The sequence below is a fragment of the Panthera tigris genome, chromosome C1, assembly GCF_018350195.1.
Source record: "Panthera tigris isolate Pti1 chromosome C1, P.tigris_Pti1_mat1.1, whole genome shotgun sequence".
Classification (NCBI taxonomy): Eukaryota; Metazoa; Chordata; class Mammalia; order Carnivora; family Felidae; genus Panthera; species Panthera tigris.
This window is the reverse complement of record NC_056667.1, coordinates 209,917,592-209,931,532: the sequence shown is the minus strand read 5'-3', so window position 1 is coordinate 209,931,532 and position 13,941 is coordinate 209,917,592. Positions and strand designations below refer to the sequence as shown.

General features: G+C 43.6%; 1 protein-coding gene across 2 annotated transcripts in view; it reads left to right on the top strand.

Annotated features, from left to right (window-relative positions):
* Window positions 1–13,941, top strand: part of PID1 (phosphotyrosine interaction domain containing 1) — a 229,497-nt gene that overhangs the window by 76,615 nt on the left and 138,941 nt on the right. The window lies entirely within an intron of this gene.

Sequence of the window (13,941 nt, the reverse complement as noted above, 5' to 3'; positions counted from 1 at the left end):
AATGGCTGGCGGAGAGGGTAGAAAAGGTTCTCCCTCCAAGACTAGCTAGTGAACGATCTTGTATATGGAAAGAACTATTTCGACATGTTAATTATTAGTAAACAATAAATTCCCCCTACACTTTTGTATTTTTTAAATATCCCCTGTTGTCTTCTAATAATTTTTCCTTTGTCTTTATACTCTTATTTATATAGTGTGTGTTCATCCTCATGGAAGGAAGGAAGGGAGGGAGGGAGGGAGGAGAGGAAGAAACCAGGAAAACCACTAACAAAGGCTGGGTGACTCTAACTTGTCAGGCATTCTATACTAGGTGCTAGCACCTATGCTATGAGCACAGCACGTATGTTATTTCTGGTTTGAATTTTAAAGCATTTAATATTAAAATTTTTGAGACTGATTTGGTTTTCCAAAGCTCTGTGGCTAGTAGACGATAGAACTGGATTTTGAATCCATCTAAATTCCTGTTTCTGACGATACGCCTCACTCTCTCTCATAAGCCTGCTTTTTGGTTGGCAAGATTTATTTTACTTACATTTGACTTACCAATTCTTCTAAAAATCCTAATCCAATTTAAGAGCGCTGATTCACATATTGCGTGCCATTCCCTGGTGCTCCGAACTTATTAATTTTGGGTGAAGTATTACGAGTGTCTAAATATAAGCTCATGAATGAACTTGCTGAGCGGATTGAAAAATATCCCTAAGCCTGTTAGGTCTTAGTTGCAGGGTACAGATTGGCTGTTGAACGCACATTTACTCATGGCGAAGATCTCTTTGAGGCACTGATGGATGTGTCATTTCGTGCGTCTCAGTGGGACTTCCTTTATGTATGGAGCTGGTCACTGCACTGTGCCAAATGGGCCCTGGGAGAGGAATCCGGTTATATAAGGATTTCCGTCCTTTCTTGTGACCGAGTATGTTTGCATCCTTGGAAGCACTCTCTTTGCAGACCACTGGGCCATGTGGCTAAGTGGCTGGCTACCTTCACTTGTCTAGCCCAGTTGTTGCTAAAGGGGATGGTTTTGCCCTCCTCCCGGGAGGTTATTTGACAACGATGCAACTGGGGATAACTGAGATGCAGAGACTGAGATGCAACTGGGGATAACAGATGCTGCTCAACATCCAGCCACTCCCCACAACAAAGAATTACGAGGCCAACTGTGTTTTCATTATTGCTTCACTAACGGCCATTGAAGACATTTTCCCCTAATAACACCTTCCTCAGTGAACTTTTGTATACTGTATGATTATTTATGTACGTAGTTGCCTCTGTCCTTTATACATAAAAAGAGCAAGGCTTTTTTTTTTTCCAGCCACCCAAACCCATTTTTTGCCCCCATAGGGGCCATACAGCCCCCCCCTTGGGATTGCCCGCTCCAGTGAACCACCTTGGGAAGTGAGAGGCTTGGAAAGAACCCAGTCCACGATTAATCCTTGAGTGAGATAGAACAAAAACCAAAACAACAACAGTAAAACGGGAAGAGCCAGTATGCCTAGGAAATTAAGGAGGATGTCGGGAAGCAAAGTGTCTGTTCGATGCAGTGCCATCATCAGTCAGCTCTGAGTTGCAGATGGCTGGAAGAAAGAGGTTCTCGCGCTCTCTTCCTCCAGATCGTCAGTAGGCAAACGAACCCCCAAGTTGTCCCTCACAATCTGCAGATAGGAACTCGAGGATCATATCGTGTCTGTACCTGCTCATTTTCCCCGTGGTTGGTCAATGAGTGAGCATCTCTGTTTCCTTAATTCGTCCTAACAGAACTCAGTGGTATCTGTTCAACGTCTGGCAGTGTGCCCAGTCCTGGGGTGGCCCGCAGGCCGGCAGACGTGGACGTGCCCTCCCTCCCCCGCCGCAGCCTGTGGCGTAGCCAGTGTGGCCAAGCTCTCGTTATCCGTCTAATACAACCAACGGCACTTTGATACCTTGTGCCGCCTACACCATTTTTTTTTATGGTTTTTAAAATTTATTTTGAGAGACAGAGAGAGAGAGAGGGAGAGCACGCACAAGCGGGGAGGGGCAGAGAGAAGGAGAGAGAGAATCCCAAGAAGGTTCTGTGCCATCAGCGCACAGCCCGATGTGGGGCTTGAACTTAGGAACTGTGAGATCATGACCTGAGCAGAGATGTTCAACCTTTTGGGTCACCCAGGCGCCCCCACCTCCGCCATTTTTTCCTACCTGGATGCTAACTGAAGTATTTGCTTTCTAGTATCATGAAGTCAATACATCTTGTTAGGTACATTTATTTAAAAAGGAATGTTTATGTCATTGCCTTACCTGGAAAACCCACATCACTGCCATAAATAGAAGGAAATGATCAAAATGAAGTGGGAAAAAATTATTCACGGGATATTATTATCTTCTGAAGGCTCTGAGCTTGGAGCCAGTACTCTTTGGGCTAAAACAGAAGATTTATAGTATTTATTTTTTGGAGAGAGAGAGAGAGAGAGAGAGAGAGAGAGTGTGTGCATGAGTCGGGGAGGGGCAGAGAGAGAGGGAGACACAGAATCCGAAGGAGCTGTCAGCACAGAGCCCGACGCGGGGCTCGAACTCACGAACCGTGAGATCGTGACCTGAGCCGAAGTCAGACACTCAACCAACAGAGCCACCCAGGCGCCCCTAAAATACATTTTTTTATATGCAAGAAAGATGTATATGTAAGAAAGCTGTTTAGGAAATACTGCCACCAAACTGAGACTGTCTCCTTGATACGATTTGAAAGTGAATCGAAGTGGGAGTGACTTTCTCATGGGGAGATGGAAACCACAGAGTGCCCTGAAAAATCATCTCATGTGCCCCAAGGGTCTCACTCCCACTTTGGGAAACTCTTATTAGCTCAGCCCCCCAGCTAACTTTGTGCCCCTCCCTTGGCTGCCCCCCCCCCCCCCCCACCGTGCGGCCGCATCAACAGTCCCATCGTAAGTACTTGAGGCTTCTTACTTTGTGTGGCTAGTCCCAAGCACCGTGCCTGGTCCTGAGCGGCAGCTCGGTGTTTACCTGCCACTTGCATGATGGAATGACGGTGCGTCCTCACTCCGTGTGGCCCCGGGTGGTCCACAGGTGGCATTGCCGTGACTTAGGGCCGAGGGCCCCTCCGTGGGCACCCGCTTGGCGAGCAGAACTTCGGAGGCTCCACCTGCCATTGGCTGAGGGTGTCCTTGTGCGAGGGCAGCCTACACAGCCACACCAGCTGCGTGGTATAAAGGGAAAGGAGGTGCAGGTTAATAGATAAGGAGGGACTTCCTGCTGTTCAGGTACACCTCGGATGTGTTCTCTTTGTTCTGAGGGGCACTTACCTGTAGTTGTCATTGAGGGAAATCTCTTCTTGAAGAAGAGGAAGGGACTTGACGTAAATATTCAAAAGCATGCTTACGAAAGACCAGGGAGATTTAAGGCACGATTGTTTCATAAAATCATCTCGTTGCAGGGTGAGGATGTGAAAACCAACATTTCTGTGGCAAAACAGTGTCCTGAGTGGTGCTGCCTCCCTGCCCCTCCTTCCTTTCTTTATTTCCTCCTGTCCTCTCCCCTCTTTCCTTCCTGAATCCTTCCCCTTCTTTTCTCCCTTCCCCCTTCCTTGCCCTTCCCCTCCAATTCTCCAGTCTTGCAAATGTCTTCTTTCTCGGTGGGGGCGCTGGTTGACCTTAGCAAACACCAGGGAATGAATGGAAGCTGTTCACAGAAAGTTAAAGCAGGAAGGGTTCAGAGTCAACTCCTCACGCCTCTGTGTCTTTTTAAAAATTTATTTAATATTGGGTGGCTCAGTCGGTTGAGCGTCCGACTTCAGCTCAGGTCACGATCTTGCGGTCCGTGAGTTCGAGCCCCGCATCAGGCTCTGGGCTGATGGCCCAGAGCCTGGAGCCTGCTTCCGATTCTGTGTCTCCCTCTCTCTCTGCCCATCCCCCGTTCATGCTCTGTCTCTCTCTGTCTCAAAAATAAAATAAATAAATGTTAAAAAAAATTTTTTTTTAAAAATTTATTTAATATTTATAGTTTATTTGTTATTTGAGAGAGAGAGAACAGGGGAGGGGCAGAGAGAGAGAGAGAGAGAGAGAGAATCCCAAGCAGGCTTCGCACTGTCGGTGAAGCACCCGATGTGGGGCTCAAACTCACGAGTCGTGAGATCGTGACCTGAGCCAAGATCAAGAGTCAGACACTGAAACCGACCGAACCACTGAGGCGCCCCTTGATGTCTCTGTTTCAAAGATGAAGAAGCCTGTAGGGAATGAATAACTATGCTCAGTCACATGCTCGTGTGGCCGTGATCGTGTGTATTTGGTGACTTGTAATTTGTGACGTGCGTCGGGACTGATGAGGTAATGATGGTTTGAAAAGCCAGTAGGAACAAGGAGGAATAGGAACAGTACTAGTTTGTCATTCGGCAAATATTTTTTGAGCCACTTCAGTGGAGGGATGGGGCAGACGCTGGATAAAAACAAACGGAGCGGAACTGGGGTCAAGAAATTTAGGAAGCTCGGTTTAGCTGTGGAAGAGACGAGAGAAATGAGAAAATAACGGGGCTGGGCTCAGTCAAGAGAGGGTTTTTCATGTCTTCATGCTTATGGACGTGAGCCTTTGTTGGGGGGGGGGCATAAAAACCATGAGGGTGGAGAATCGCCAAACCGATGTCCCTGCGCAGGCAGGAGGCCATGGGATAGGTGTGCAAGTGGATGGATCATCAATGCCTAGGGGCACAGGCTGGCGTCTGGAGAAACACGAGGCAAGACAGGGTCTCCCCGGACAGTCCTGGGGTGTGTGCACTTAGAGGACTTCTCCTTTGTGGGCATCCACTCCCTCAGAGGAACTGGAAGTCTGTCATTTCCTGGTGCTGCTGTAATGAGGTACCACAAACCAAGCGGCAAATATGTATTTATTTGTCATAAGGAATCGTTTCATGCAATTAAGGGAGGCCGAGAAGTCCCAAGAGATGCAGTTGGCAAGCTGGAGACCCAGAAAAGCTGATGGTGCAGTTCCAGTCTGGGTCTGAAGGTCTGAGAACCAGGAAAGCTGATGGTATAAGTTCTAGTCTGAAAGCGGGCAGGCTCAAGACCCAAGAAGAGCTGATATTTTGGTTAGGGTCCAAAGACAAGACAAGATCAGTGGTTCAGCTTCAGAGAGTCAGACGGGAGGAATTCTCTCTCACCCGAGAGAGGGTTTTTTGTTCTGTTAAAGTCTTCCCGGTACCTGAGTGGCTCGGATGGTTAAGACTCTTGATTTTGGCTCAGTTCATGATCTCACAGTTCATGAGTTCGAGCCCCACATCAGGCTCTGCACTGATAGAGCGGAGCCTGCTTACAATTCTGTCCCTCCCCTGCTTGCTCTCCAGCTCTCTCAAAATAAATAAAAATAAACTTAAAAAAGAAAAAGTCTTCAACTGATTGGCCAAGGCTCACGCACATTGGAGAAAACAATCTGTTTTACTTGGTATACTGATTTAAATGTTAACCTCACCTAGAAACACCCTCACAGAAACACAGAGTAATGTTTGACCAAATATCTGGGCACCTCACAGCCCAGTCAAGTTGACACATAAAATTAACAACTACAAGTGGCTTAAAATAATAACTTGTTCCCACACAGTTTTGGAGGCCAGACGCCTGAAATCCAGGTTATCAGCGGGGTTGGATTTTCTTGGTGGTTCTGAGGGAGAATCTATTTCATGCCTCTTCCCATCTCTAGCTTCTGGTGACTGCTGGCAATATCCATGACATTTCTTGACTTACAGAGGTATCACTCCAAACATCACCCCTGTTGTCACAGGGCACACTCCCATGTGAGTCTAAATTTCCCTCTTAGAAGGACACCAGTCATTGCGGTAAGGCCCACCCTATGCAGCGTAACCTCACTTTCACTTAGTTACATCTGCAAACGCCCTGTTTACAAATGAGGTTACATCCACAGGTTCCAGAGGTTCTTTTTGGGGGGAGAGCACAGTTCAGCCCATAACAGGAAGCAAGGCCCTCAGCTGAGGACGAGGGTGGGGAAGACAGAGAAAGTATAGTCATGTAAGACAGCGTGAGAGTAAATAATGAATGAAGTGCACAGAGAATGCTGAGCAACCTGAAGTGCCTGCTTGGGGTTTATGGTCATGAACTTCATGGGAAACCAGCCAGCTGGGTCTTGTGGGTTTTTCTAGCCATATGCACGCAGGCTGTGCGTGCAGCCCTGACTTGAGCGGAAAGTTGGTTTTCCGAGACGGTCTGTTGAAGTGAGCATTGCAGGTGAATGATAGGAAATTGTTAATGAGGATTGACCTGGGATATTGAGCTGGGTCGGGAAGGCTGAGGTCATGAGAGGGGTGGGTGGGTCACGGGGAACAGGTGGTGGATGAATGGATTGAGGTCCCGGTCCGATTCGAAGATGGTGGGAGTCCCAGGTACTCGTAGGAGTGAGCTGGAAAAAGCAGCGATCAGAGCCAGAGAGTTGGATGTTTAAGATGGAGCTGTGGATAGTTGCCTCTGAGAACTGAAGATTTTCAATACATGTCCGAAGATCACTCCACTATTGTTCACTATTAAGAGCCTTCTGCATTACTTTTAACTGTGGCATTCAGTCCCCTTGCCCCAGGCAAATTCGGATGGTTATTAATTTTCACACCAAAAAAGTAATCCGTCCACACCAGTGGTGCTTGGTCTCTTTTCTTGTCTTCATCATTTAAGTGAGCAATCTCTGGTGATGTTTACAAAGAGAAAAAAAGCGGAATTTCATTTCTGAGCTGTTTGATTGCAGTGCAGGGGTTCATGACTTATAAATGTAAGTTGCCGAGGATTTTATAATTATGAATTGGAATCCTTTGATTATCAGTGGAGATGCTTTCCTTGTAAGAGTATTTGGGGATAAAGCATCAGTGTGAGTTCCTGCCTTCACTGTCGTCTTTTATTATTTATAATGTGGCAGCAAATCTGATGTCCAAAGATATTTGCTGATGGGTAGCTTGATCTTGTCAGACCCTTCCCCCAAATTCTCACTGACTTCTAATGGCCTGCAGAATACAGTATAGTCTTCTCTGACCTGACCCATATCTATTTTTTCCAGCATCGTCTTCTGTGTTCACCTTTTTGTACCATGTATTTCAGCCAGACTGGATTACCTGCTGGTTCCCAAATATAAGGTTTGCTTCTTTCGGCGGCATTTTACCTCTTCTTGTCCTTGGTCTTGTGTATGAACATCCTGTTATCTTACCTGACCTTCAAGGCCGTGATCAGAGGACTTCTTGTACCTGAGGCTTCCCTTTGGTCCTGTGACTCTTAAATATTAGCGTGAGTCAGAATCACCTGGAGGGACTGCCAGAAGGCAGATGACCTGGTTTGGTTTCATCGCAGAGTTTCCGATTCAACAGATCTGGGGATGGGGTAGTACGACCGCCTACAATTCCATTGAGTTCCCAGGTGACATGGATGCTGCAAGTTTGGAGGCTACACTTTGAAAACAGATGCTGTTTAAATCTTTTTGCTTATATTGACATTTTGAAGACCATCCTCCCCCCCCCAAACTTAATTCTATCACACTGCAAACATAGTATTAGTGCTAGTTATTAAGCAATAATTATTTGTCTAATGCCTTTTCTATGCACACAGATTATGTACTTTGGATGGATTACTCATTGCCAATAAGCTACAATATTTACAACACTTGAAATTTTATTGAACGTAATTTAATCTTGGATGAGTCAAGAGGCACCTCTGTTCTGTGCGTTGCCTAAGGTGTGTTATTCTAAATGTCAATCACAATTTTATGGGATGCTAGATAAAATTAGGTCATTTGAACTTTTCACAAAAGGTGATAAAGCAGAGATTTAAAAAAGGAAGGAGACTTCAGATTTGGAACACAACTACAGAGTGCATATGGATGGAATTATCGGCATTTATTAGAACTACAGATTTATCCAGTCCTTTGGACCTGGCTCTTGTGTTAGGTGCAGATTTGGGTTGTGCTGGGGGTGGGGGGCGGAGGCATGTCTTGTTGGGGCTTTGTCGAGAAGAAAAGAGACAAGGTGAGTCCAGACAGATGGGGCTGTTTCTGAGCAAAGGTCCGCGTGGCCAAGAAGAGTCCAGCCTCTTTTGTGGCTTTGTGCTGCTCTATCCAGGGCTAAGTCCAGGACAAACAAATGACCTACACACAGCTGCCTTTGCTTAAATCAGCTCAGCCGACTGTGTTCTCATGCAGCCAGATAAAATCTGGCATTTACTTTGTATCTAGTGACCTTTGCTTTTAGGAGGGTTAACAAAAAATCTGGGAATCTTGCATGATTGAGTTTTATAATAATGTTGCGTTAAAGGGAAAATACAATTTCTAATAGGTTAATAATGAGAATGGTTCCTTATTTTTAAAAGGGATGCCATCACCTGTGTATAAATGGTACAAAAACTTAAGGGTGTTTCTTTACTTAAAACTTCCTTTTGAGTCATTTGTCTACCCCACCTTCTCTCTCTTTGGTGTTTCCTATTCATCACCCATCTTAACAGTTTCACTTTGTAGCTTTGAATTAGAAGTATTTTCTTAGTGGGGCATAAGCTTGAGGAGCACAGACTTCTGCTAATGTCTTAGAAGAGATGGACGTGAATTTGTTCCATTTCTGAAGGGCTGGTGGTAGCTGAGAGAAGCCAAGAGGGTCCCCAGTCCTTTCGAGGGTCCTTTTCAAAGGATCAGCCATTCTTTGGCCAGTTCCCATCCCTTTTGCCTCATTTTGTGGGAAACCCAGGATTTGTAAACCTTCCTTGAGTGAGTAGGGTAGGGAACCTGCCTTAGGCTAAGAAGAGGCAGAATAGGGCTCAGGGGTGGCAAGGTTGCTAACGGCCTCGGGACCAAGGAGGGTAGATTTTCATCCTCTCCTTCCAAACACATGAACACCAGAAGGGAGAGTGTATAAATAGCCAGTGGTTGAAGGGCTTACACACAATTTCTTTGGACAGAGTTTTCACATCTGACCTTTACATAAAGGGTATAGCTTTGTGTTGGGGCTTTAGTCTCTATAAAGTCAAGTCGAACCCAAGCTGGCTTCACTCTTTACATGGTCGATACACGTGTCCTGCCCATCCTGTCTGCTTTTGACTTTGGCCCGGTGCACATACATGGCTCCACCTCTCTTTCACATCTTTTTCCGACCCTCCAGAGCACAAGATACGGTTCATCCTCTGAATTTTTAGACACCCTAGTCCCAAGCACATAGGTTGGCTCTATATATTTGAAATGGAAATAGTAAAGATTAATTTTGGTTTGGGTAATTCAAAATGCTTTTGTTAATAATGAAAAATATTTAATTGAATATAATTAATAAATATACACAATAAATGAACAGGATACTTTTATCTTGGCCAATTATAGAAAATCAACCATGTAGTTTAGGGCATGATTTCAAGGAGGGCTTGAGTAAATGAGAAAGATGGGTACTCAATAACAATTAAAGATGAGAGTATAGAACAATCAACAATGAAAAAATTATTACCTGTATTTTTTAGAATAATTTTAATGTCTATTTATTATTGAGAGAGACAGAGCACAGCGGGGGAGGGTCAGAGAGAGAGGCAGACACAGAATCCAAAAGCAGGCTCCAGGCTCTGATCTGTCAGCACAGAGCCTGACCCAGGGCTCGAACCCACAAACTATGAGATCATGACCTGAGCCAAAGTCGGATGCTTAACCGACTGAGCCACCCAGGCGCCCCAGTATTTTTTTTTTTATTTAAGAAAACTAATTGAAGAAAATGAGCTAAAGCTTTTTAAAGCCACTGTTGAATCAAGATACCTTGAGTCTCTGTGTTCCCTAAGTCTATATTCATGATCCAGTATTTTTCTTTCCCTCTTCTTTTCAGTTTCATTGTTTCCCCAAATTTTATCTTCTGTATCACTTATTCATTCCTTTGCTTCTTTCATCCTTGTGGTCATTACATTCATTTGGTTTTGCATCTTGGTTATAGTATTTTTTGTGTTTTGGCCTGACTAGTTTTTATGTCTTTTATCTCTATGGTAAGGGACTCCTTGGTATCTTGTATGCATTTCTCAAGCCCAGCTGGTAGCTTTACTAGGATTGTTGTTTTTCAGTTCTGGATCAGATATTATTTATATCTGTTTTGATTGGTTCCTGGCCATGACCTTTTCTTGTTTTTTCTTTTGGGATCACTCCTCATCAAGGAAATATAAATCAAAAATACAATGTGATATCACCTCACACCTGTCAGAATGACTAAAATTAACAACACAAGAAACAAAAGATGTTGGTGAGGATGTGGAGAAAGGGGAACCCTCTTACACTGTTGGTGGGAATGCAAAATGGTGCAGCCACTCTGGAAAACAATTTGGAGGTTCCTCAAAAAGTTAAAAATAGAACTACCCTACAATCCAGAAATTGCACTACTAGATATTTACACACAGGATACAAAAATACTGATTCGAAGGGACACATACACCTGACATTTATAGTAACATTAGCAACAATAGCCAAATTATGGAAAGGGCCCAAATGTCCATAGGTTGATGAATGGATAGAGAAGTTGTGGTATACATGTATGTATATGTTTATATACATAAATACACACACACACACATACACACACACAATGGAATATTACTCAGCCATCAAAAAGAATGAAATTTTGCTATTTGTAATGACATGGATGGAGCTAGAGTGTATTATGCTAAGCAAAATAAATCAGTCAGAGAAAGACAAATACCATATGGTTTTGCTCATACATGGAATTTAAGAAACAAAACAGATGATCAGGGCAGGGAAAAAGAGTGGCAAAAATTCAGAGGATGAACCATATCTTGTGCTCTGGAGGGTCGGAAAAAGATGTGAAAGAGAGGTGGAGCCATGTATGTGCACCGGGCCAAAGTCAAAAGCAGACAGGATGGCACCCTAGTCCCAAGCACATAGGTTGGCTCTATATAAAACAGACTCTTCACTATAGAGAACAAACTGAGGGTTGCTGGAGGAGAAGTGGATAGGAGGATGGGTTAAATGGGTGATGGATTAAGGAGGGCACTTGTGATGAGACTGGGTGTTATATGTAAGTGAGGAATCACTAAATTCTACCCCTGAAACTAATATTACACTACATGTTAACTAACTGAATTTAAATAAAAACTTGAAACAAACAAACAAGAAATACCTTGAGATAGTCAGCTCATGGGTTTGGGCTACCAAGGACTAATGACTGCCAGAAGAGTGTGACTCAAGAGATGGCCATTGTGCTCAGCCACGGAATGGCTTCCCCTCTTTGATGTTATGGTTCTGCTGTGGTATTATCCTGAGGATAGAAAACCCTGAGCAGGGGAATCATGATTACCTCAAGGAGAGGGAGTTCTATAAAAAAATGTTTATTTACTTACTTTTGAGAGATAGAGAGAGGGAGAGAACAGGAGAGGGGCAGAGAAAGAGGGAGACAGAGATTCCCAAGCAGCCTCCACCACGGTGTCAGCACAGAGCCCAATTCTGGGCTTGAAGTCACAAGCCATGAGATCATGACCTGAACTGAAATCAAGAGTCAGACCTTAACCTGCTGAGCCACCCAGGCACCCTGAGGAAATTCTACTTCTTTCTCTTAGCTTCTGATAATATAAAAGCATAGTAGCAAAAGATTTGATAAAAAGAATTGGCTGCATATTTTGATTCAGTGGATATGCAGTTTAAGAAAGAGGGAAAGGTTAAAAGAAAAAAAAAAGAAAGGAAAAAGAAAGTGGGAAAAGTGGAAACACAGCCCTGGTCTCTGACTTTGACCTTTGCATTGATGCTGGGGCTGAGATGGGCACCCTCGAGAGAGGAGACCATTCCTGGGGAGAGACCCTGGAGAAGACAAGTAGCCCAGTTTGGGGCATTTTGACTTGGCCATTTTGATATCTTTTCATGTGAATCCTTTTCTTACCAGAAGTCAAAAACAGCAGTCTTCATAATTCATCCATCAATGCAGAGGTCACTAGTGGAGACAGGTCATTTGGTGTTTCAGAGAGATGAAAATAATAAATATTGACATCAGTGTGGTAAGAAAGGGAAGAAAAGTCACATGATGAAGAATTGAGAGAATGAGAAAAGCAAAAAAACAAAACCAAAGGAAGAAAAAAAATAACAATCCTAGTAATGTGTGTCATTAATTGTGTAGTCATGTTTCTCATTACAACAATGGCTAACATCCACAACTCTTGCCCCTTGTCGGAACCTGTGCTGGCTGCCCTGCCTATTTTACTCCGGTAATCCTTACGAAGCTCTATGAAGTGTAGGTTCTATAACTGTCTTCCTCTGCAGATGAGCAAACTCCAGCTTGGGGAGGTTAAGTAAACTCCCAAATTCATGCATCTTCTCTTTTTCGTGATAGAGTTGAAAAAACATTAATGGCAAGAGATGACATTGAAGATGAAGATGCCCGTCAAGCATTGTTGAAGTTAGGCGTGGCTCATCTGTATGTTATAGGGAAAGCTCTCATGTTATTAAGTCTCATTAGCACTCTCCGTGTCCACTAGACTTCTTGAAACTTGCTGGGATACAGGCTTTTGAATTTAGGGGCCTGGTTACCTAATAGAAACAACATATATTGCAAGCTGTGTTGGGAATGTGTGCTGAATCCAGGAACTAAAAATCATATGCCCCCGGGGCCAACTCTCCTGGCTATGTGACTGTGAGCTGAGGCAAGGCGGGGAAGCCCTGAGCCAAATGGAACCAATTAATGTACGCTTGGATTAGACCTGAGTTTGTTTACCAAGCCTGCTTGCTGGTGGAAAGTCAAGTCTCTTTATCCTTCTTGTTTGTAATTTAATTTGCTAATTATCGTTGAGGGAAAAAAACATAAAGGTTGTAGGACCTTTGGCTGAAACTGCAAAAATTCAGATTTTATGAGCGTGTTGAGTGCAACTAAGGAAATATAAAGTTGTTCTAAATTTACATGCTAAATATGCATCTGTTTTGAATTTGTAGATTTGACAGATGTCACTTTTTGGAATAAGCACAGGGATCCTGTGTTGTACTTGAGGTAGATAATAGAGGGTGGTAGGCATGGGGATAGTGAAATCCGTCTTAAGCAATTGCAGAAAGTCCCGTTTGGCATCAGTAGACGATTTTACGGGAGAATATGCACCCAGCTTTCCCAAACTTACCTTTGTGACTGCAAATATAGCAAAGTCCATCTGGATCTGTTTCCTGAGAGAGGAAATGAATGAAATGTGTGTCTTCTGTGTCATGCAATTGTAATATCACTATTATTCATGTTAGTACCGTAAAAATATCTTTTCAAGTAACTCTGAATCATCATATTGGGTGTTCAGGTCAAATTGGACTGAAGGTGGTAAGTGGAAGCAGTGGTCAGAAATGGTCATATTTGCTTTCAATCAAAAGAACATTTGTTGAAACCAGTGGTCCTCAGAGAGGGATGGGTGTGGCTTGGGGTGGGATTATATTAGAATCACTTACTTCACTCTCTCCCTTGTTCTTCATTATGTTGTCCTCCAGGACAGGAGTGGGAACAGTGTGCCAGCCATATGCATTTGAAAATACTTTCCACTTGATTCTGTCTTAAAGTACTCGTTAGGGCTGGCTAGTTTTTTTCTTTAATATTTGGAAGTGTTTATTGAGTGTCTTCTTGTTTCTTGGAAATACAGTAATGCTGTTCACAGAGAGTTCTGATAGTTTTTATTGACAAGCTAATTGACTGATAAACAAGAACAGCTTAAAGTAATAAAAAATGTACTTGACAAGGAAGGTATGGCGTGTGATGCTATTAATGAATCACTCACTCAAAAACTTTTTGTTCACGCAATGTTTGCTTGAGTTTCTTTGTATGCAACACAGTCAGCAGTGAGTAAAGCCTGGTTAAGACTGTGGTGTGGTTGAACTTGTAATGACTTTGCCATGAGATTTGGGAGCCTTAAATGATGTCTGTAAGCATGATGTTGTGGTTATTTATTGCTGTGTAAGAAATCACCTCAAACGTTAGCTGTAGAAAACAGTAACAGCCATCTACTT